Raw genomic sequence first — 25,097 nt, forward strand, 5'->3', positions numbered from 1 at the left:
GCCAAACAGCTCCATTTTAGTTTCATCTAACATCACGTGGACAAAGATAAGACCTTCTGGAGGAAAGTTCTGTGGTCAGATGAAACAAAAATGGAGCTGTTTGGCCACAACAAGTATTTGCTCCAATCATAAGAGTTGTTGAAATGATTGGAAACTCAAGACAGCTATGACATTATGTTCTTTACAAGTGTATGTACACTTTTGACCATGACTGCATTATCTCAAAACACTTTTAAGTTGAGGTACAACTGTACTTAGTTTGTGTTAAGTACTGATAAATATGTTTTCTGACACAACATTCATGCTGTAACTCTGCATAACGCCACATGCATTTTTAGAATTTTACTGCTTTTCATCTTATAATCTCAGATATAGTTCCTTTATTTAACCACACTTTTTTTTTCTTACTGACAGCCAACTTCACCCTGTTTGTGTGTAATGTTTCAAAGCATTTCCTCTTATCAGTCCTTTCTGGATTAGCATAATTAGCCGAGCCCTCAAAATCCCGCTTTGCACGGGTCGATGAGGATGCCGATGGAGGTCGAGGAGGGTGCCGGGTGGTCAGACAAGGATAAAGCCTTCTTTAAATGTTATTTGAATTGTATTCAGTCTTATTTGTTTTTCAAATCATTAACAAAAAACAGTCACAAATTAAGTTAAACTTTTAAAAATGTTAGCAGCATAGAAAAATGACAAAATTAATCAGGGTTATTGTTGCTAGGCAGAAATCATAGAGCACAATTGATATAAATCACGTGTCAAACTCAAGGTCCGGCCACTTCATTTAATATGGCCCTCGAAAGCCTGGAAATAATATGTATCGATAAAGTACTGAATCTTTTTTTTTTTTACTAAATGTATTATTTCTGGCCATGCGATGTGGGGGCGACTTGTCCAGGGTGTAAACCACCTTCCGCCCGATTGTAGCTGAGATAAGCACCAGCGCCACCCCAAAGGAAATGAGCGGTAGAAAATATTATTTATTTCTATTTTGGGAGAATAGAAAATATATGTACTCCATGTGATCGCAAATTATGTTAGCTTAAATATTGTCTAATTATGCAAAAAATGAATCATCAAACATTCAAACCATTTTTTTTATATAAATAAATATTAATGATAATTATTTCAAAGCACGTTATCCATCAAATTGTGCAATGTAAAAGTAGCAATATATTTCATGGTAAAATTGTGAAATTAACTGTGTTTTTTTACAGTATTTTTCTCAAAATTAAAAAAACGGTCCTTTTTTTTTTTTTTACTGTAATAAACTGTGATGCCGTTTTGGTTCGATCCCCGCTTCCGCCATCCTAGTCACTGCCGTTGTGTCCTTGGGCAAGACACTTTACCCACCTGCTCCCAGTGCCACCCACACTGGTTTAAATGTAACTTAGATATTGGGTTTCACTGTGTAAAAGCGCTTTGAGTCACTTGAGAAAAGCGCTATATAAATATAATTCACTTCACAGTGGCTCCCGAGTCATAATATTTGCCCAGCTCTGCCCTACAGAATTGTAGCAAGCTACGCGGCAAAAGTAGCTTGCTACTTCAACACGGCATGTACTGTATATAAATATATTTATTATCTTAATGTACAACTTTCCACCAAACAAATAGGCGGAGATCAAATGTTCAAACTGGAAACATGCCCCGTGTCTAACATTTTAACCTTTCTTTTAACTAGCAAAGTTGTGGTACCACGTACAAAACAAGGGAAACAAAACATTGGAAACAAATAAAATAAAAGGCATTTAAATAATAATAATTATATTCAATAAACACCAAAATACTGTATATACTCTCTATTGGAATGGGGACTTTTCAGCACAGGATAAAATAGTGTTTCATCTGAATCCACAGTGGCAAGATGACTATAATCTGCTGGTAAAGGAAAAGTACAAAACATTTATCTCCCAAGTCAGACATAAAATTCCATTTTACATGAACATGAATCAATAAAAGTTAACATTTTAGTGCCAGGACTGTAATCCTCGGTAACTTTTATACCAGTCTTAACTAAGCAGCATTGACACTTTCTCATCGCCACCCTCCTCCCGAAATTATTTGCTGGTTCAGCTGTGCACTGCCAAGTTAGCCAGAACAAAAGAGAATGTTTATAAAATGTTACAAATAATGTCAATAAAATATAGGACTGGTAAGTGGCCAAATGATGCACCCGAGCAGAGACATAGGTATTTAGACAAGACCCTTACCTCATGTAGTTTCTGCCACTGCTACAGGCAACGTTTTGATTTTGCTTCCTGGTTTTAAAGCGTCATGACCCGCCTTAACTTGCCTCTGATTGGCCAACCGTATTGTTTTACAATAACCTTAACCAATTGTGACTCATCGTCATGGATTTTCTCAATTTTTTTTCAATATCATCATTGATTACTACTCACTGCAGATATTATGAGAGCCAACAAACATAACAAAGTACCACTTACTGTACAATGTCTGCCGTCACTCGAATGCTGATTGATAAAATCTTCTTGAATTCCCGTTTTAGATGAAGAATGACTCATAAACCTCACAAAGAGAAAGGAAGTGTGGCCTTTTCCAGATCTAGATTGGCTGTCCAAGTGTACCAGCTTGTTGGAGTACGTCCTCATCCTTCTACTATCCAGGTGAGAGGCATGAGTTATGATTTAGAATATACTTTAATGAGCAAGGAAACGAGAAAGCAGCTCATCAGTCGACTATGTCAACATTGGCACACAAGCTTGTGATCACGGCACCGCTATAAATAGTTTGTTTGCGTTAGCTCTGATAATAACAATATGACTAATACTTGTTTAATTTTCAATTCAGGACATGTAAATGAAGTATTGTTGGCACTGTTTGGCTGTTTTTAATTGGGTTGTATGGGTGAAATAGAGGACCTCCCATTGCCTCTGTTGTAATTGGACGTTAATTTACGTTTATTTACAAGTTAGAATGCATTAAAAAAATACATCTGTCATTTCTTTCATGAAAAATTGTGAAAGATTGGCAGAATTCCCCCAAAAAGTGCAGTTCTCCTTTGAGTTACGTAGCAATGCTGCTTGTAGCTCGTTATCTAACGCCCACCGCTAGTTCTCTGTAATATCACAACCAATTACTGGAAAGTCAAACTGATTTGTCTTTGTGGAGTTCGCCAACTATGTTGCACACTCTTGTATCATTTGTGGCGGTATGCTGTTGAACCAAGACGGTAATTAACTGTAAAATTACTATTGTAATTTTATTACAATCAACTCTAACATGACAATTGTGAAGTTAATGCATATTATTGTAATTTTATTACAATTAACTCTAACATGACAATTGTGAATTTACTGCATATTATTGTAATTTAATTAAAATTAACTCTAAAATGACAATTGTGAAGTTACTGCATATTATTGTATTTTTATTACGATTAACTATAAAATGACCATTGTGAAGTTACTGCATATTGTTGTAATTTTATTACAATTAAACTCTAAAATGACAATTGTGAAGTTACTGCAGATTATTGTAATTTTATTCAAGTTAAATCTAAAATGGCAATTATGAAGTTACTGCATATTATTGTGATTTATTACAATTAATTCTAAAATGGTAATTGTGAAGTTACTGCATATTGTAATTTTATTACAATTAACTCTAACATGACAATTGTGAAGTTAATGCATATTATTGTAATTTTATTACAATTAACTCTAACATGACAATTGTGAATTTACTGCATATTATTGTAATTTAATTAAAATTAACTCTAAAATGACAATTGTGAATTTACTGCATATTATTGTATTTTTATTAAGATTAACTATAAAATGGCAATTGTAAAGTTACTGCATATTATTGTAATTTAATTAAAATTGACTCTAAAATGACAATTGTGAAGTTACTGCATATTATTGTATTTTTATTACGATTAACTATAAAATGACAATTGTGAAGTTACTGCATATTGTTGTACTTTTATTACAATTAAACTCTAAAATGACAATTGTGAAGTTACTGCAGATTATTGTAATGTTATTCAAATTAAATCTAAAATGGTAATTATGAAGTTACTGCATATTATTGTAATTTATTACAATTAACTCTAAAATGCTTATTGTGAAGTTACTGCATATTATTGTAATTTATTACAATTAACTCTAAAATAGCAATTGTGAAGTTACAGCATAATATCGTAATTTTTTCACAATTAATTCTAAAATGGCAATTATGAAGTTACTGCATTTTATTGTATTTTTCTTTTTTTTTTCAAATTAAATCTAAAATAACAATTGTGAAGTTACTGTATGTTATTGTAATTTTTTTGGAGTTAACTCCAAAATTACATTTGTGAAGTTACAGCATTTAGTTCTTATTGTAATCAACTTTAAAAGCTCAGCAATTACAGTACATTGCTTGAAAGACACAGTAATTTACTGTAATTGTTACTGTAAAAGTACTGCATTTATTGACCAGGAATTTGCTGTGAATTTCCAATGAAAATGTTGATAGTGAAGCGATTACGACATACAGTGGGTGGACTGCGGTCCACACAAAGCCATAAAATCCAAACTTTGGGAAGTGGAACCATCAAAGTCAAATCCTCCATAAGTAGAATAATTTGGAGTTCAACCCCTCATAATGCAAACCGTGCAAGAACTCAGTTTATTTAGCATCTACAGCAGCGTTTCTTAACCATAGGGCCTTTGAGGGCAGCCCAAAAATATCTGTTTCTCAGCTGTGGTCCATGTGGGCCGCAGCACACCTCAGTTGTAATACGCTTTTTTACCACTTGTGGCAGTAATGACCATCTCATACAGACAAGTCTGTAGCTCATGGAGAAATTTCTTAAGCACAAAAATTATGACTTTTTATTTGCACTTTAATTCTATCGACAATTTAGTTAAACGTATTCATTATTAATCTAGTTTTTTTCTATTAACATAAAAATGTAACATTTATTTTTTAAACAGTTATTTATGAGTCCCTTCTTATGCAGTATATTTGGTTAGTACTATTTTTTACATTCAGCCTGACCTAAGCTTAAGGTGTTAAATAAATGATCATCTTTGTAATCAACACCTGGTTTTTATATAATTTGATAAGGTTGTAAACTTTAAGTAGGTTCGCTATAACTATTGAATTTGATTAAAATCAAGAGTAGATTACTAATTTAGTGTCAATATTTAAGTGGGCCCTTGCTGCCTCTGTATGGAAACGCAGAGGTCAAAAAAGTTAAGAATCCCTCATCTTTAGGATAACTCCACCAGTGTGTTTTACCTTTTTGTTGGCTTTTTGTTTACAAAAAGTGTGATGGTGGGAGGGAGTGTTACTATTTTGCTTTTATTATTATTATTATTTTTTTTTTTTTTTTTGTGGGGCGGGCAAGGCAATAAAAAAGTGTTTTCTCAGTTCCTGTATTACAATTTCCCTATCAAATGAATAAATAAATATTATTTAAAAAAATGTAAAGTGTAATGCTAACCATAGAAAATGAAGTGCAACGTAGCAAAGCAATACAACATATAGAAAATATCCCCTATTACAGTGGTTCTCAAATGGGGGTACACTTACCCCTGGGGGTACTCGAAGGTATGCCAAGGGGTACGTGAGATTTTTTTTTAAATATTCTAAAAATAGCAACAATTCAAAAATCCTTTATAAATATATTTATTGAATAATACTTCAACAGCATATGAATGTAAGTTCATAAACTGTGAAAAAAAATACAACAATGTTTACAAAAAACATTCAGTGTTGACTGCTAGATTTTTTTGTGGACGTGTTCCATAAATATTGATGTTAAATATTTCTTTTTTTGTGAAGAAATGTTTAGAATGAAGTTGATGAATCCAGATGGATCTCTATTACAATCCCCAAGGAAGGCACTTTAAATTGACGATTACTTCTATGTGTAGAAATCTTTATTTATAATTGATTCACTTGTTTATTTTTCAACAAGTTTTTAGTTATTTTTATATCTTTTTTTCCAAATAGTTCAAGAAAGACCACTACAAATGAGCAATATTTTGCACTGTTATACAATTTAATAAATCAGAAACTGATGACATAGTGCTGTGTTTTACCTAATCTCGTTTTTTCATTCAAAAATGCTTTTCTGTGATTAGCGGGTACTTGAATTCGAAAAATGTTCACAGGGGGTACATCACTGAAAAAAGGTTGAGAATCACTGCCCTATTATATGCGACGCAGCACTTTTATTTTGCAATTGTAAAAACTTGGAAGTCAAACAAGTTTGTATTGTGAAGGACCTGTCAGCCAACCTAACTGTTTATTCATAACTGAGTTCATCCCAGCTCTTAAGTAATGACTAAAACATTAATATAGGCATATCCTGACAAATTCTTTAATTTAGCAAATGTATCACCGCTCTGTATTAAATGTACAACACGTTTCGTTTCCTCATTCATGCCCCTCATCTTTTTATTGCTAACCCTCTCCTTGCCTCACGCCGTCATACTCCATTCTCTGAAAAGCAAGGCGCACATTCGCCCGATAACCATCTCATCGCCCGCACGCACGCAACGCGCCTCCCATGGCCGCCATTAGTGAGCAGCATGGCTCGCAGCAGCAGTGACGGATCAAGCGATGCTGATTGTTCATGACGCTGGCAGTTAGCTAACGTGTGTGTGTGTGTTTGTGGTGATATTGTGTAAGTCCGGGGAGTGTTTTGGCGCTGATACGGAAATAGGATTAGGTGTGTTCTTGCAGCAACATTCACCTGGCAACCTTGTGGTAAAGACAAACAAACACGTGAATAAATAATCCCATCAAAGAGCAGACAGGCGGATTTGCTCCAAACTAAGGTTACTCTTGCATAAGTCAGCCTTCTAGACGAGCACCTCCCTGAGAACGTGATCTACCCGCGGAAAACAGAGACGCGGCTGTAAGAAATAACGGCAGAACGTCCTGGCCCAAACTCCTACTGTTATGACTTTTGGCATCACAGTAGCTTACTTTGTTGTTTTCTGGTAAAAGAATTCTTGGATAAAAAACATCTTTTTTGCCTTTGAATTGACTTTAATGGAATTAACATTCAGATTTTCATGTCAAGTAAGATTTTTATGTGTCTGACCTCACAGCAAAAAGGTCACAGATTTTTAACATGCTTGTTAGTCCTAGTAGTATATATTTATATTTACTATTTATCTTTGTTTGTGGATGTTATATCTATCACATTATTCATTGTTTTTTACATGAAATATTTTATATGTATCAGTTTATACATGTTTTAGTTGTAATAATTTTTTTTTTTAATTTATTAAATATATAGTATATATGCGAACAGGCTATATATACATATATATATATATATATATATATATATATATATATATATATATATATATATATATATATATATATATATATATATATATATATAAACCCCAGCAGAGTTGTACCAAAGACTATAAAAATGGGAGCCATTACCTCCCTGCTTGGCACTCAACATCAAGGGTTGGAATCGGGGGTTAAATCGCCCAAATGATTCCCGGGCACGGCCACCGCTGCTGCTCACTGCTCCCCTCACCTCCCAGGGGGTGATCAAGGGTGATGGGTCAAATGCAGAGAATAATTTCGCCACACCTAATGTGTGTGACAATCATTGGCACTTTAACTTATATATAAATATATAGTGGGGCAAAAAAGTATTTAGTCAGCCAGCGATTGTGCAAGTTCTCCCACTTAAAATGATGACAGAGGTCTGTCATTTTCATCATAGGTACACTTCAACTGTGAGAGACAGAATGTAATAAAAAAAAAATCCAGGAATTCACATCGTAGGAATTTTAAAGAATTTATTTGTAAATTATGGTGGAAAATAAGTATTTGGTCAACCCTTCAAAGTTCTCACTGATGGAAGGAGGTTTTGGCTCAAAATCTCACGATACATGGCCCCATTCATTCTTTCCTTAACACGGATCAATCGTCCTGTCCCCTTAGCAGAAAAACAGCCCCAAAGCATGATGTTTCCACCTCCATGCTTCACAGTAGGTATGGTGTTCTTGGGATGCAACTCAGTATTTTTCTTCCTCCAAACACGAGGTGTTGAGTTTATACCAAAAAGTTCTATTTTGGTTTCATCTGACCACATGACATTCTCCCAATCCTCTGCTGTATCATCCACGTATCCATTTTGGTATAAACTCAACTCGTCGTGTTTGGAAGAAGAATACTGAGTTACATCCCAAGAACACCACACCTACTGTGAAGCATGGGGGTGGAAAAATCATGCTTTGGGGCTGTTTTTCTGCTAAGGGGACAGGACGATTGATCCGTGTTAAGGAAAGAATGAATGGGGCCATGTATCGTGAGATTTTGAGCCAAAACCTCCTTCCATCAGTGAGAGCTTTGAATAGAAATAATATAATAAAACACTTTTCATTAAATGTATTCTGCTCCTCCACATCGAGAGGAGCCAGATGAGGTGGTTCGGGCATCTGGTCAGGATGCCACCCGAACGCCTCCCTAGGGAGGTGTTTAGGGCACGTCCAACCGGTAGGAGGCCACGGGGAAGACTATGTCTCCCGGCTGGCCTGGGAACGCCTCGGTATCCCCCGGGAAGAGCTAGACGAAGTGGCTGGGGAGAGGGAAGTCTGGGTTTCCCTGCTTAGGCTGTTGCCCCCGCGACCCGACCTCGGATAAGCGGAGGATGATGGATGGATGGATGGTATTCTATTATTTATTACTATCTTTTGCAATATATTTATTATTGAATGTATTTGTATATTAATTTATTAGATTAAAGTATCTGATTCATAAAAAAAAAGTATGTAATTTATTGTTTTGTTGGGTTTGCTTAGCATATCTGTTTTAAATCATATATTAATCATCAATCCCCATACAAATAATAAACATATTTTGTTATTCGCCATAATACTTAAAGTTCTATACAAATATTTGATTAAAAAAATATAATATGAGACTAAAAAGAGCCATATGATTGTGACTGACGGCTTGTTTTTCTGGGTGAACCTGCGTTCAGCTGGGATAGGCTCCAGCTGCAATGTGGTAAAGAGCACATTGATGCGGTGACAACTGTTGATACAAGCCAGTAATAATATCAGAGCTAAATTGCCAATGTGCAATAGAGGGGCGGGGCTTACTCTCTGTTTTTCACTGCTGAAAGATGAGCTTCTGGCTGCAAAAAGACTCACGTGGCGAGCAGCTGATTTATTGCAGTGCGTTGAAATATAACATCAAAGCCTACGACTACACATGAACTGTAAATCTGCCACTTGTAGTACAGTACTACAGTAGATACTCTCCTCCCTCCATCTGCACTTTAGCTCCTATTTGCATAATCCATCTCTGTTTTCCCGCTAATGTATGACACTTCCCTTTAGTCCCTTTTGCCGCAACAACTTCTTCGTTCTTTTAGCGTTTACTTCAATGGAATGATCATTTCTTTGCAATTTGTTCAAATCCATAAAACGAAAATGTGACACCTGGCTATAACCTCTCCAGAAAGTGAGCATGGAAGGATTGAAGTGTGTTCTGGGTCATGATACATGTCTTTTAATGGGGTTCTTCCACACCAAACTCATCCAAGCAGATTTTTAAGGACTTTTCAATTTGAACGTGTCACGTTAAGATAAAGAATTTAGGATTAGGACGTCTAGTCAGGTCCGTGTACCTTCCGTTCATTCTATTACAAATTCTTAAATGCAAATCAAAAAACAAATTTCGGTACATTTTTTCTATTTTCACTTCTAAAACAAAAGTCGAAACATCCTCTGTAACGCTTGCTGGGCATGGTGATGCCGGATTAGTTCTTCTAAGGATGCAGTCGGGCACGAACACAGCGTACGGTAAGAAATTAAGATTTATTAATAAATAAAACAGACTAGGAAACAGAAAGACTTGTACTAGGCAGAAAAAAACAAAAGCGCTAGCATGGGAGCTAGGGAAATAGCCGCCAAACTTGCACAAGGGCACAAAAGGCAAAACAAAAACTACTAGCATGAGAGCTACAGATAAACAAGGCGTAGAGCAAAAGCTAGCAAGTAGAAACATAGAATAGAGGTTGTCACTTGTTGCGTGTAAACAAATTAGGATGCGAGAAAGAACGAAGAAAGAGAACAGGCTTAAATAAGGACGGTGATTAGCAACAACAGGTGTGTGTCGAAAGCGAGGGGCAGGTGAAACTAATGAGAAACCATGGTAACCAGATAAATCAGGAACTAAGGACGTCAAACAACAGAATGTGATACAAAAAGGGAACAAAACTACAGTAGAATATGGGATGATCCGGGCAGCGGATCATAACAGACACTTTTTTAAAACGACAATAGGACAAAGACTGCTGAACAAATATGATTGATTGATTGAAACTTTTATTAGTAGATTGCACAGTACAGTACATATTCCGTACAATTGACCACTAAATGGTAACACCCGAATAAGTTTATCAACTTGTTTTAAGTCGGGGTCCACGTTAATCAATTCATAGTAAATGAGTTGATGAATGAATGAATGATACTGTTATGCTAAAAACACGCTAAACCCAAAAGTAAATCTAAAATACTGCTTCCGGTTCAATTTGTCATCACACTGATAACAACGCATTTTTGCATTTTGGATCAAATTTTTTTTCGCTTTTTGTGTTTATCTGGAAAAATTAAAATCCATTCTTTTTTTTGCTTGTTTTGACAACAATTATTTGTTTTTATTATCTTTTTAATATATATATATATTTTAATACACTTTAGCACTTTGAGGTTGTTTGCTCGATGTAAAGTGCTTTTTACAAATAAAATATATCATTATTAATATTCTGTGTACAAAGGTCAAATAAAGTAAAATATAAGTGTACCACAGTAAAATACAAGTCTACACAAGTAAAATAGAAGAACAAAAAAATACAAGCGTATGAGTTAAACAAAGAGTAAAAATGTAATATATCATTGTACACAAATAAAAGTTTACAAAAGAAAAAAAAAATCACATAATACAAATTTGTGCAAAAGTAAAACATAGTTGTAAAAATGTATAAGTATAAAAATGTATGTTTCCAGACTACAATACAACTTTACGAAAGTGAAACAAAGGTAAAATATTAGTTTGCAGAAGTAAAATTTGTTTATTTATGTACAAAAGTAAACTTACTTTACAAAAAGGTAACATACAATTTATAAAACGGTTCAATACAAGTCTCAAAACATTAAATACAAGTTCACGGATACGAAGACAAGAATAAAAAAAGTAAAGTAATGTCAAAGTATTGAATTCTCTCACCGCGATAGGCTCCATCTCACCCCTGACCCTAATGAGGACAAGCAGTGTAGAAAATGGATGGATGGAAAAGTAAAATACACAATTGGAAACATTTACTTGGTAAAATACAAATGTACACTTTTAAAATATACATTTGTCAAATACACACACGCAAAATAAGCTAAACTTATTTACAAACGCATGTACTCCTTTTTTTAAAACATTAACAAAATTGTAACCAAAAGTGCAAAAAAATATATAGGTTTACAAAAGTCCAAAATCATGACTTTGTAATGTACGTTTGTTTTTATTTGTTTCATATTTTGTAAAAAAAACTATGAAACATTAGATAAACAATCTCAGTGTGCCATACTCACCTGTCATGTGACCTGGAAGAAGAAAACGTGTTGGTGCTGCTGTACTTGTCGGGAGTGTCCGCCATCGCCACCAGGTCGCTTGTGAGGGGGAAAGGTCAAAGGTCAAATACTCACCAAGGCCCAGGGGCAGCAGAGAGTCGCTCGGACCCGGGCGTTCGCCGGACACGTATGAGCGTCAAGTGAAGATAAATTCATCAGGCTCATGCTGACCTGCTGAGAGGAGCAATTTAGCTTCAAACGCACTTAAGCACCTGTGGGAAGGGAAGGAAATTAGCATTTTAAATAGGGAGCATTTTAGGCCAGGACACTGTGTGTGTGTGTGTGTGTGTGTGTGTGTGTGTGTGTGTGTGTGTGTGTGTGTGTGTGTGTGTGTGTGTGTGTGTGTGTGTGTGTGTGTGTGTTTGACCGACACACACACACACACACACACACACACACACACACACACTAGTTATCATCAAGTTTTTGTTCAGTACTTGTGGGGACCACCCTTTTTTACAGGTCATGGAGGCATAAACAAAAGTAGGTAAAATGGCCACTGCCCAGTTTGCTCATACACGTCTTTAAACCTCTGGATTGATGAAGTAATCTGCTGATCATTCTTATTGGGGACCCTGGGGACAAAAGAGTGAATATGGTTCATGAGGACCACATTTAAATAATTTTGCATAATTCACACAAATTTGTTCGTGACTTCTGAGGACCATTTTAAAAAATAAAAATAAAATAATAATAAAAAAAGTTCAAATTAAATATGATATGATTCTCAGAATACAGCACTACAGCTGTCCTCTTATAGGACAGGTGGAAGTGATTAACTATACACGGAAGAAGTATGAGCAGAGCAGCAAGTGCGGTACCAGCTACACCCCGATGAGGGGACCGCTGTCCAAATTTCTCACGCTCAAACTAACCAGTGAACATCTTTTATGGACCAAAGCTTAAAAATCACTTAGGCATCTTCAGAATGGATCCGATTATCATTTAAAAAGGTGTCCCTTTAGGGGACCTGTTTTTTTTTTTGGTCCCCATACTGTCAGAGGTCCCCTGTGTAAACAGAGTGATGTCCCCATTAAGTCCGCATTGCCAGAGTACACACACGCACACACACACACACACACACACACGCACGCACACACACACACACACCTGATGACTGTTTTATGAAGTAACAAAACCTCCATGCATAAACTGAAATCTATTATTTGCATTCAAGCTATGTGGTCAAACATATTAGCATTGTCTAATAGGTGGCAAAGCAAATATGTAGATTATTTAATTTTAAAATATGTCAAGGGATCGTTAAAAAAAACGAACAGCCGCGCTCTCCGGGGGTTGGGGGGGTTGGGGTGTGGGCTCATGAGGGCCCAGTTGCTGGTGAGGCGGGGGAAGTCTTCCCGTCCGTCCCGCCTTTCTGCCCCTCTGGGGTGTGGTCTCTCGCTGGCTTGAGGTCTGGCTGTCCCCTGCTTCTCTCGTGCCTTGTCCTCTGCTGGGCGCGTCTGTCTATGGCAGACTTGGGCAAATTAATCAATCTGGCCCGCCGGACATTCCCAATTATTTTTTTTAGATCTTTAAGACGGAAAGTGTAGCTGCCATTATGATGTGCAGTGATGTTTTCAAATGACTGTAAGTCTTGAACTTTACAAAGTATTTCAATGGTTGCAATCTGTGCTTTTGCATGATATACTTGTTACTATGGTAATTAATTAGTTACTATGGTAATCTAATTAGTTACTATGGTAATCTAATTAGTTACTATGGTAATTTAAGTCACAGCAGGTCAGACGAGGCACCAAGCAGTGTGAGTGGAGAGCATTTCCACAGAGTGTCAGCCTGAAATGTGGGTGTCAAGGACAGATGTGGAAGCAGGTTTTCATAACAAAGTTCTAAAGCTTAGTGATATATCAGATTGTATATTGTATTTTTACCTTTTGCGTTCATATTTCGCTGTTCGTCGCATTTTTGTCGCGTTTTGCTTGATTGTAAAATATGTCGATCGAGGGGGTGTGACGTTCATATGTTGTCAATATTCAGTGTTTTATCCTTCATATAAAAATTCCATGCTGTTTTTTAAGGCAATGTGTCAAAACATTTTCAATCAGACATTATTGTGAGGTTGTGTAATAGCGTCCCTAAAATTACATATACCGGCCCTCAGACACATTTCTTTCTCTAAATTTGGCCCCCCAGTCAAAATAATTGCCCAGGCCAGGTCTACGGCCTGGTGCTGGCTCTTGCGGGCGGCACGGTGGCCCTGGCTCTGGGGTTCCTGTCGCTGGCCGGCCTGGCTGCGTGAGGCCGGTGGTCCCTGGTTCCCTGGGCGCCACACCTGCTGTTTGTGAGTTGGGCTCCCTGGGTGGCTGGGGCCGTACTCTGGCTCCCACCCACACTGGGAGTCAAATATATGGTACATACAAATACAGTTTTACTCACATACATACGTACAACCATACATACATAGGTACCTATGCTCCCACATACATATACAAATACAGTACAGACCTGCATACTCAAAGTTCGTACATCCACACACACATTCACTGTACAAACATACATGTACACATACATGTACATATACATTCACTGTACAAACATACATAAACACATACTGTACATATATATTCACTGTACAAATATACATAAACACATACATGTACATATACATTCACTGTACAAACATACATGTACACATACATGTACATATACATTCACTGTACAAACATACATATACACAAACTGTACATATACATTCACTGTACAAATATACATATACACATACATGTACATATACATTCACTGTACAAACACACATATGCACAAACTGTACATATACATTCACTCTACAAATATACATATACACATACATGTACATATACATTCACTGTACAAACATACATGTACACATACATGTACATATACATTCACAGTACAAACATACATGTACATATACAAGTACATATACATACATACACTCATGCACATAATTACGTTTCATCCAACATACATTACCGTTGTTGCCCTAGGGGAAACTGGCTAACACATGGCACACTGACAAAGCTGAACCTATAGTTACTATAACAATCTAAAAGATTAATATAGGCTGCTTCTCTTTCTTCCCCTCCATTTTTCTGTGAGAAGTATCCCACACTTCTCTTTTGTACAGTCAATCTGAACAGCCGATATGGGCATCTACATCAACTATATGATTTGCCTGAGAAGCTGGACCAAAAAGGACAGGACCAAAAAAAACAAAAAAAAAAAACGGAAAAGAAGCCTAGAGTATTAGTGAAAACTGGTGAAAATTATTCATATCAAATACTATTGCAATCTAAGATTAACAGGTTAAACCTTGTCAAATGATATGAATCCATGAACCATACAAATAAAAGAAGGGACACATAAAAAAATGATTAAACTACATTTAAATACAATTAAAAAACAAACAAAACCAAAAAATTCTAACTAAATTAATAAGTAATCATGTTTTTTTAAATAAATTGTCAAAATTCAAGAGGAAAAAAAAAGTCCTAATTTTTGCGCTTAAACTTTTACTTTAGCTCCAGGCTTCTTCTGTCATTACTGCCACGAGTGGTGGAAAAGTGTATTACAACTGAGTACAGATATGTCTTGGCGTCCCTTTTAGGTGGCGATCGCGGCCCAACAATGGACCCTATGATTAAGAACCACTGGTTTATATCATAGGTCACTTGCTTTTCCCATAATGTTAGGTGGATTAATCAGTTCCCGAGTTAAACTATCGCCATCAAAAGTAACATTTTGACATACTTAGCTATTGTTTACATTTTTACATCTCAAGGCCCGGAGGCCAGATCTGGCTCGCCACATCAATTTGTGTGGCACCCGAAAGTGTAAATAAAGTACCTTATCTTTTCTTAATAAATGTACTACAAAAATAAATGTACTGCGTACAATTACATATATTTACACTTTAATCATCTATAGTAATAAAACTAAATATATCATCATACATTTCAAAAAAATGTTGTTGTTCAACTGAAGATAAATACTTAAATATCTGCTTGACTTATGATTTCAAAGCAAGTAATCCAACAAACTGTTCATGTAAAAATTTTACAGTAAATTTTTTTTTACAATAAAATCCACTTTCAATATAGAGTAATAATACACTATAAAAAAAAACAACCGTAGATTTTACAGTATAAAAAACTGGCCTGAATTTTAGTAGTACCGTTTTTCCATTCTATTTAATTTAATTCCATGTTAAAAAAAACGTAAATAACAAAACCATTTTTTTTTTAAATATTTAGGTAAAATTGTGGCGACTGAGCTGCTAGTACAATCTAAAAATTTGGTTTTGTGCAATATACGTAAAAAATGAAATTATACACGTTTTATATACACATTTGTATCCATACTGTATGTTATTCACTGTTAAAACCGGGCCTCTGAGGGCAACCATAACTGAGATGTGGCCCTCAATGAAAACGAGTTTGACGTGCCTGAACTACATAATGAAGAGGGCCACAGTTTCAAAAGCCCAAGGTCTCAGGGGCCAGACATCAAAATCTGGATTTTTCTTTAGAAAGTGCCTCCGCAGGTTCTATTCCTTTGACTTATTTACAAAGTTAAACACAACAGCTTTCACACTGTCAACAAATTCATTATTCATTTCCAGCGTGCGCAGCTAAACAGATAGTTAACAGCATGAAGAAACAGAAGCTGTGTTGATGATTGATGTTCCTTCTTTTGAGTTATTTTCTTTATACGTCTTCCTTTATTTAGGTCTGTAAGACTGAAAATATAAACAAGTCATACAAAAGACGCTAAAAATGGGACCCCTTACCTCCCTGCTTGGCACTCAGCATCAAATATTGGAATTGGGGGTTGAATCACCAAAAATGATTCCCAGGAGCGTCTACCGCAGATTCCCTCTGCTCCCCCCACGTCCCAGGGGGTGAATAAGGGGATAGGTCAAATGCAAAGGGCAAATTTCACCACACCTAGTGTGTGTGTGACAATCAAATTGTACTTTAAACATTAGAAAAGTCAAATGTGCATTGTGCATTTTACATAAATAATCTCCAATGTGTGTTACTTAAATAAAATTGAAGTTTTAGTTGTAATACACACAGCAAACATTGCACATGTGGCTTAACACGATTAAACCTAAGGCGTAGCTTTATCTCCCTCTGCTGGTCAAATTCAGCGCTAAATGTATCGAACTAGTAGTTTTGATCGCCAGAGTTAAGAGGAACATTATCACAATTTCAAAAGGGTTAAAAACAATAAAAATCAGTTCCCAGTGGCTTGTTGTATTTTTTAAAATTTTTTTCCAAATATTTACCGGTCCCCGAATATCCCTAAAAAAAACCTTTAAAGTGCTTGATTTGCGCTATTTGCGATGCGACTATCCATTTCCCTGTGACGTCATACAGTGCTGCCAATGTAAACAAACAATGGCAGATACCACAGCAAGATATAGTGACATCAGCTCGGATTCAGACTCTGATTTCAGCGGTTTAAGCGATTCAACAGATTACGCATGTATTGAAACGGATGGTTGGAGTATGAAAGTATTGAAGAAGAAACTGAAGCTATTGAGCGAATAGCTATTGACGCTATTCATAGCCATAGCATGGCCGAATAGCTGCGTTAACATCGCCGGTAAAATGTGCGGACCAAACGATCAGGACTTTCGCATCTCGTGACACTGGAGCAACTTAAATCCTTCGATTGGTAAGTGTTTGTTTCACATTAAATGTGAGTGTAAGGAAACGTAATATAGTTGCAAATGCATCTGCAGGTTATCCATACATCTCTGTGCCATGTATGCTTTAGCACCGCCGGTAAATATCATGTTAGCATCGATTAGCGTAGCATGTTAGTATCGATTAGCTGGCAGTCAACATCAACAAAACTCACCTTTGTGATTTCGTTGACTTTATCGTTGCAAATGCATCTTCAGGTTATCCATACATCTCTGTGCCATGTCTGTCATCGCCGGTAAAATGTGGAAACACTGGTACATTCAATGGGGGTCTGGCGGCAGATTTTTTGCCACTTTCACATCTTCGGGCCAGTGGTGCAACTTGAATCCCTCCCTGTTAGTGTTGTTACACCCTCCGACAACACACCGACGAGGCATGATGTCTCCAAGGTTCCAAAAAATAGTCAAAAAAACGGAAAATAACAGAGCTGAGACCCGGTGTTTGTAATGTGTTGAAAATGAAAATGTCGGGTGTGTTACCTCGGCGACGTCACATTCTGACGTCATCGCCTCCAGAGCGATAAACAGAAAGGCGTTTAATTCGCCAAACTTCACCCATTTAGAATTCGGATATGGGTTAAAAAAATATATGGTCTTTTTTCTGCAACATCAAGGTATATATTGACGCTTACATAGGTCTGGTGATAATGTTCCCCTTTAAACAACACAGCCACAAATACAAAAGACATCACAAATTTTTCGGGATTTTCGCCATTTATTTAGATTTTTTTCTGGGTCGATAGTGTCATCTTTTTCTCCTCTACCTCTACACCCTACTTCTATCAGGAATATATGAAAAGTTAATACATTTGTTTTTTTGCACACACAAAAAAACATAGACCAATTAATTTAATAAGATTATAGAAAAATATTTAAAAAAATTTACGTGAAAATCTCAAATTAATTTTATGGTTTATTTAGATAAGTATAACACTTGTTTCACATATTTTTTTTATTTTTTTTTTCTGTATTGGGGTGCCTTGAAATAAAATTGTGTATAGGCCCCCCAATTTAGCACAAGATGTCTATTTTTGGTCGTTTATGTTTGCGGTTTTCACTCAAACTGATGTCAGAGGAATTAAATATCCCCCGCCCCTCAAATTAATTTGGACCTCATTACATAAGATTCTGATTGTATCAAAAAAACTGCTTTAAACATTTTTTTAGTTTTTTTCCGACTAATCGTGCTATGCGAACGTTTTCTACATGACCTTCAAGGCAAAATAAAAATATTTATATCGCTCAGATATAATTCTATAAATTTCATGCCATGGATGGACAAATGTTTCTCTGACAATAGTCAGATCTTAAAATATTGTTATAAGAATCCCTCAATTAAAGTGTGACTTTGGGGAAAAAAATGGTTTGAATTTCTATAAAACTATTTTAAAATACAGACATTTATTTATAAATATTTGTAACATTTTTCATGTCACATAAATATTGAGATATTCCCGTCTTTCAATCATGCAACAGTATTAATATGTGTACTAATATTTTTTCCAGCTCCGTAGCATGTCAAGTGATGCTGGACCTAAAAAAGGAGGGGACCTAATACAGACCCATAAACTGGTGAGTGTCTTCAAATAACTACCAATGTGAGTCAGGGTTGTCCCAATACCAATATTTTTGTACCGGTACCAAAATGTATTTCGATACTTTTTGATGCTTTTCTAAATAAAGGGGATCACAAAAAATGTCATTATTTGAACAAAAAATCTTAGGGTACAATAAAAATGTTTTTACTATTGCAAGTTAGTCCTTAAATAAAATAGTGAACATACAAGACAACTTTTAGTAGTAAGTAAACAAACAAAGGCTCCTAAATAGTTTGCTGACATATGCAGTAACATTGGGTCATTTTCCATTCTATTATTGTGTCAACATTATGAGGGACAAGGGGTAGAAAATAAATTATTATTTTACCTTTTTCATTTACTGTTAACATCTCCTTACATTTTCTTTTAACATGTTTTATCTACTATTCTGTTAAAATGTAATAATCACTTATTCTTCTGTTATTTGATACTTTACATCAGTTTGGGATACTACACATTTGGGTATTGATCTGATACCAAGTAGATACAGGATCATACATTGGTCATATTCAAAGTCCTCATGTGTCCAGGGATATATTTCCTGAGTTTATAAACATAATGTGAATTTTTAAAAAAGGTTAAAAAGATTTGTGACGATAAAAAATATTGATGTAGTCATAGTATTATCGACTAGATACACTAATATACTTGGTATCATTACAGTCGACGTTAATTATAGATCCACCCATGGCATTTGTTTACATTCAGGGGTGCTAGCTTGCTGTTAACGCTTAGCTATTGTTGTGTAGTCAATCATGTTTAGTTACTTGTAAGAAACATACTTTATTTGTCGCCATGGAGACAAGGACTAGTGATTTAGAAGTAGCTAAAACACTGCCGACTGCGAATGGACGTTAGCCACTGTCTTAATGCCAGAGATGTCCGATTATATCGGCCGATAAATGCTCTAAAATGTAATATCGGAAATTATCAGTATCGGTTTCAAAAATTAAAACACATATCCGGTAAAACACGGACGTTTTACTCTGGACTGAAGCTGAGTGCCTTCATTGTTTATGTAGTTGTTGTTTTGAGGCATGTTTAAAAAAATATAATAATAATGCACTCCGTGAAAGCCAAACTATAGTATTTCCCATAGTTGTAATGGGTATGAGGATTATCTCAGGGAGAGCGTGTCCCAAATTCCAAGCTGTTTTGAGGCATGTTAAAAAAAATAATGCACTTTGACTTCAATGATAAATATTGCAGTGCCATGTTGGCATTTTTTTTCCATAACTTGAGTTGAAGTTGTTCTCTTATTCTGAAAAAGTCTTCTTTTTGATTGATTGATTGAAACTTGCATTAGTACAGTACATATTCCATACAAATGACCACGAAATGGTAACACCCGAGTAAGTTTTTCAACTTGTTTAATTCGGGGGTCCACGTTTATCAATTTGTGGTAAGGTTACATTGTTTAATGCATCCAGCGGAGCATCACAATAAAATTAGGCATAATAATGTGTTAATTCCACGACTGTATATATCGGTATCAGTTGATATCGGAATTTGCAATAAAGAGTTGGACAATATCGGATATCGGCAAAAAAGCCATTATCGGGACATCTCTACTTAAAGGGGAACATTATCACCAGAACTATGTAAGCGTCAATATATACCTTGATGTTGCAGAAAAAAGACCATCAATTTTTTTAACCGATTTCCGAACTCTAAATGGGTGAATTTTGGCGAATTAAACGCCTTTCTGTTTATCGCGCTGGAGGCGATGACGTCAGAATGTGACGTCGCCGAGGTAACACACCCACCATTTTCATTTTCAACACATTACAAACACCGGGTCTCAGCTCTGTTATTTTCCGTTTTTTTGACTATTTTTTGGAACCTTGGAGACATCATGCCTCGACGGTGTGTTGTCGGAGGTTGTAACAACACTAACAGGGAGGGATTCAAGTTGCACCACTGGCCCGAAGATGCCAAAGTGTCTGCCGCCAGACCCCCGTTGAATGTGCCAGAGTGTCTCCACATTTTACCGGCGATGCTAAGGCAGACATGGCACAGAGATGTATGGATAACCTGCAGATGCATTTGCAACGACAGTCAATGAAATCACAAAGGTGAGTTTTGTTGATGTTGACTGCCAGCTAATCGATGCTATAATGCTACGCTAATTGATGCTAAAATGCTATTTACCGGCGGTGCTAAAGCAGACATGGCACAGAGATGTATGGATAACCTGCAGATGCATTTGCAACTATATTACATTTCCTTCCACCCACATTTAATGCGAAACAAACACTTACCAATCGACGGGTTTACGTTGCTCCAGTGTCAAAAGATGCGAAAGTCCTGATCGTTTGGTCCGCACATTTTACCGGCGATGCTAACGCAGCTATTCGGCCATGCTATGGCTATGAATAGCGTCAATAGCTATTCGCTCAATAGCTTCAGTTTCTTCTTCAATATTTTCATACTCCAACCATCTGTTTCAATACATGCGTAATCTGTTGAATCGCTTAAACCGCTGAAATCCGAGTTTGAATCCGAGCTAATGTCACTATATCTTGCTGTGGTATTCCCATTGTTTGTTTATATTGGCAGCACTGTGTGACGTCACAGGGAAATGGCCAGTGTCTTCGCAGAGAGCGAAAATAAGGCACTTTAAAGCTTTATTTAGGGATATTCCGAAACCGGTAAAATTTTGAAAAAACCTTCAAAAAATACAACAAGCCACTGGGAACTGATTTTTATTGTTTTTAACCCTTTTGAAATTGTGATAATGTTCCCCTTTAAAGCACCTCTTCCTGAAGGCATTTCAGTGTTATAGTTTCACCTTCATCCATACTTGCCAACCTTGAGACCTCCGATTTCGGGAGGTTGGGGGTGGGGGTGGGTGCGTGGTGTGGTTGGGGGCGTGGTTAAGAGGGGAGAAGTATATTTACAGCTACAATTCACCAAGTCAAATATTTAATATATATATATATATATAGGAAATACTTGACTTTCGGTGAATTCTAGCTATATATATATATATATATATATATATATTTAATTATATATATACATGACAGTATTGTCCTGTTTAAGAGTTTCACAACATTGACTGCTGTTGTTGTGTGTTGTTACCGCGCTGGTAGGACGTTAATGAAACTGCCTAACAATAAACCCACATAAGAAACCCATTACTCGCCCTCGATAATTCTACAGTTATAACGTCATTGGGCAGACACGTTGTTTATATTGTGGGAAAGCGGACGTGAAAACAGGCTGTTCTCACTCAGGTCCGCATGGACCTGGAGGGGGCGTGGCCTCCAGCTCCACCTGAATTTCGGGAGATTTTCGGGAGAAAATTTGTCCCGGGAGGTTTTCGGGAGAGGCGCTGAATTTCGGGAGTCTCCCAGGTAATCCGGGAGGGTTGGCAAGTATGCCTTCATCGTTAGTTTTTAGGCCAGAATGCGTCAGTTCTCCCTTTTTTGTCTACACAGCGAGTCTGCTTGTAAGTACTCAGTGTGTGTGCACTGCCGAATATGCTCATCTGCTCGTAAAACCAGCGATATCACGACGTGACGACACGCCGTCATGCCCGGGAACCGGCACTTTTCAAACAGACTATAGTACCGTTTGTGATTCAATAGTACCGCAATACTATACCAGTACCGGTGTGCCATACAACCCTAAATGGTAAATGAGTTATAGTCAAAGCGCTCCGACACTATTTCCATATTCACACATTCACACACACATTAACACACTGATGGCGGGAGCTGCCATGCAAGGCTTTAACCACGACCCAACAGGAGCAAAGGTGAAGTGACAAGGTTGTTAGAAGGTGGGGATCGAACCAGGAACCCTCAGGTTGCTGCCACGGCCAGTCTCCCAACCGAGCCAGGCCGTCCCCTAATGTGAGTGAATGTCTGGTGGTGCTGATGAGGATAGATGCCGTGATGTGGATGGGCTGATCAACTTGACAAAACAAGTGGCGACATTATAAAAGTACTTTTAAAAGAAGGGCTTTCAGAGTTGAAAGCAGTGATTGGCCGCATGTTGAAGTGGGCGTCTGGGAGTTTAGTTTTTTTTTTGTTTTTTTTGGTACAAGTGCAAAAAGCAATTCACTTCAGCATGCAAATGCAGTCTCTGACTGTGCTAAATCCATTAGCACTTTAGCCTGCAGCCACCAGCAGCAGTTATCTGCTGTCATTTGCAGTGAGGCCAAAAAGGAGCCCGGTGGTGACAAATTCCACTTTTAGTGCCTGGCGAGGCCTCCTCGTGGCGGGAAAGTGAGACGAGTCGTCCTCTTCTGCCATCTTCTGTTGCCTGTGCGGGCATGAGAGTTACTTGATGCGCCTGAACATCTCATTTACTCTCATTAGAAGGACGGAGGAAGGGAAGCCCTTGTGAGGGAGAGGAGAAAACTTCCCACCCATCTTCCATCCTGATCGTTTTAGTATCGACGGACGGCTTATTAGCTGGCGGGCTGGTTGTCATTCTTGCCAAGTCATCCTCCTCTTTTTCTCCCTGCCGACACGTCCTTCTATTTTTGTGGTTTGTATCAGGGGTTCTGAACCTTTTTGACCTACTCCAATAATAACACCAAGCAAACCAAAAGAAGCGACACATAAAAAATAAATTTTAAAACAATTCAAACAAATGAACAAATATAAAAAATTCTAACCGAATTAATGGTAAGTATTTTTTTTTTTTAAATAAATTGTTAAGATTTAAGAGCAAGTAAAAATGCAGCTTCACCACTTTAGTCATATTTTTTGCACTTAAACCTTTACCTAAGCTCCAGGCTTCTTCTTTTTGTTTAATACTGTCATTACTGCCACGACTGGTGGAAAAGTGTATTACCACTGAGTACAGGTATATCTTGGCGGCCCTATTGTTAAGAACCACTGGTTTATATCATAGGTCACTTCTTTTTCCCAAAATATTAGTTGGATTAATCAGTTCCCGAGTTAAACTGTCGCCATCAAAAGTAACATTTTGAAATCCTTAGCTACTGTTTATATTTTAACCGATACGAGTATCGAGTCAGTGCTTTAAAAACGGTGCCGGTGCTTAAACGGTGCTCAAACCTGTAATTAAAAAAATAAAAAACATAGTTTTTTTGTAAAACAAACAATAAAAATGCCTTTTTATTTTTATGAAATTTTGTGACATTCAAGTTGAACACGCTAGTCATTGAAATACCTTGATTACATCAATTAAATAATTACTTTGTAAGGTATGCATATATAAGAAGTAAAAAATAATAAACAAATACAAAAATTCTTACTAAATATTGATAAGTAATCATGTTTTTTTTAATGAATCGTCAATATTTAAGAGCAAATAAAAATGCAGCTTCACCACTTTAGTCATAATTTTTGCGCTTAAACCTTTACTTAAGCTCCAGGCTACTTATTTTTGTTTAATACTGTCAATACTGCCACGACTGGTGGAAAAGTGTATTACAATTGAGTACAGCTATGTCTTGATCGGCCCTCCAGGAGGGCGATCGCTGCCCTATGGTTAAGAACCACTGGTTTATATCATAGGTCACTTCCTTTTCCCAAAATATTAGTTGGATTATTCAGTTCCCGAGTTAAACTGTCGCCATCAAAAGTAACATTTTGAAATCCTTAGCTATTGTTTACATTTTAACCGATGCGAGTATCGAGTCAGTGCTTTAAAAACGGTGCCAGTGCTTAAACGGTGCTCAAACCTGTATTTCAAAAAATAAAAAAACATAGTTTTTTTGTAAAACAAACAATAAAAATGCCTTTTTATTTTTATGAAATTTTGTGACATTCAAGTTGAACACGCTAGTCATTGAAATACCTTGATTACATCAATTAAATAATTACTGCGTAAGGTATGCATGTATAAGAAGTAAAAAATAATAAACAAATACAAAGAATTCTAACTAAATATTGATAAGTAATCATGTTTTTTTTTATGAATCGTCAATATTTAAGAGCAAATAAAAATGTAGCTTCACCACTTTAGTCATAATTTTTGCGCTTAAACCTTTACTTAAGCTCCAGGCTTCTTTTTGTTTAATACTGTCAATACTGCCACGACTGGTGGAAAAGCGTATTACCTATAAGTACAGCTAAGTCTGGGCGGCCTGCCAGGAGGGCGATCGCTGCCCTATGGTTAAGAACCACTGGTTTATATCATAGGTCACTTCCTTTTCCCAAAATATTTCTTGGATTAATCAGT

At 36.6% G+C, this 25,097-nt stretch overlaps 1 long non-coding RNA gene across 1 annotated transcript in view; it reads left to right on the forward strand.

Annotated features, from left to right (window-relative positions):
- Positions 1-2,456: 2,456 nt before the first annotated feature.
- The window catches only part of LOC133543836 (uncharacterized), a 129,198-nt gene continuing 106,557 nt past the window's right edge, over positions 2,457-25,097 (forward strand). Inside the window, exons 1-2 of the long non-coding RNA XR_009804531.1 lie at positions 2,457-2,627; positions 18,841-18,906. This is a non-coding gene — a long non-coding RNA (uncharacterized LOC133543836). The remainder of the gene's footprint in view (positions 2,628-18,840; positions 18,907-25,097) is intronic.

Source organism: Nerophis ophidion, linkage group LG26 (genome assembly GCF_033978795.1).
Source record: "Nerophis ophidion isolate RoL-2023_Sa linkage group LG26, RoL_Noph_v1.0, whole genome shotgun sequence".
NCBI classification, from domain to species: domain Eukaryota; kingdom Metazoa; phylum Chordata; class Actinopteri; order Syngnathiformes; family Syngnathidae; genus Nerophis; species Nerophis ophidion.